Raw genomic sequence first — 836 nt, forward strand, 5'->3', positions numbered from 1 at the left:
CATTAGCACCTCTAGTAATATATTTACCGAGAAAAATGGTGACGTGTTCAATACTTATTTTACCCGCTGTATGCAAGAGAAAATTGAGTGGGGGCCCGATCAGACGTGATTGGGGCGTCTGTCAAGTCTGCACTAACATGGAAACAGGAAACAAACAAATATATACTTCCGGGCTAACACATAAGAGCGTATAGAGATATACACAGACCAGTGAAATAGTTACAAGTTATATAGGCCATGAGATATCAGTCGTACATACAGCATCCTTACGAGAACAGATTGCACACTGAGCAGTTATCAAAAGATAGAGATAGTTATCAAGAGATACAGAACAGGAACATGTCAAGGAAATATACAGACATCCAGAGATAATATACTTCCACCACACTCCCTCCTCTTGATTCGTCACTAATCTATTAAAATATGGAAGAAACAATTGGATTTTCATAAGTAACCATAAACTGTATCAACACCAATGTAAAAGGAACACATCCAATTGAAAAACAGTGCAAACAGAYTTAATAAGTCAAACATGTCAAAATTTAAAGAACTTAAGCGTCCAAAATTCAACAACGTATCACAACACAGGTTCYGCCTCCCAGCGAATTAGATTAAATTTACCGCTTATGTGCCATCGGAATCTCAGCTTGGATGAAGTGTTAATTTAATAACAACTAGTTGTCAATAAATGAAGCTTAAGTAATGCAAATTAAGACAAGGCAAGTTGAAGAAATGCTGAAGGCATCTACTTCTAGCAAAAAGATTGAACAAGTTCAAATAGCAAATGATAAATGAAGACCACAAAACTTCAAAATTTAGTTTCCACCCCATTCAAT

This window comes from Austrofundulus limnaeus, unplaced genomic scaffold (assembly GCF_001266775.1).
Source record: "Austrofundulus limnaeus strain Quisiro unplaced genomic scaffold, Austrofundulus_limnaeus-1.0 Scaffold621, whole genome shotgun sequence".
NCBI classification, from domain to species: Eukaryota; Metazoa; Chordata; class Actinopteri; order Cyprinodontiformes; family Rivulidae; genus Austrofundulus; species Austrofundulus limnaeus.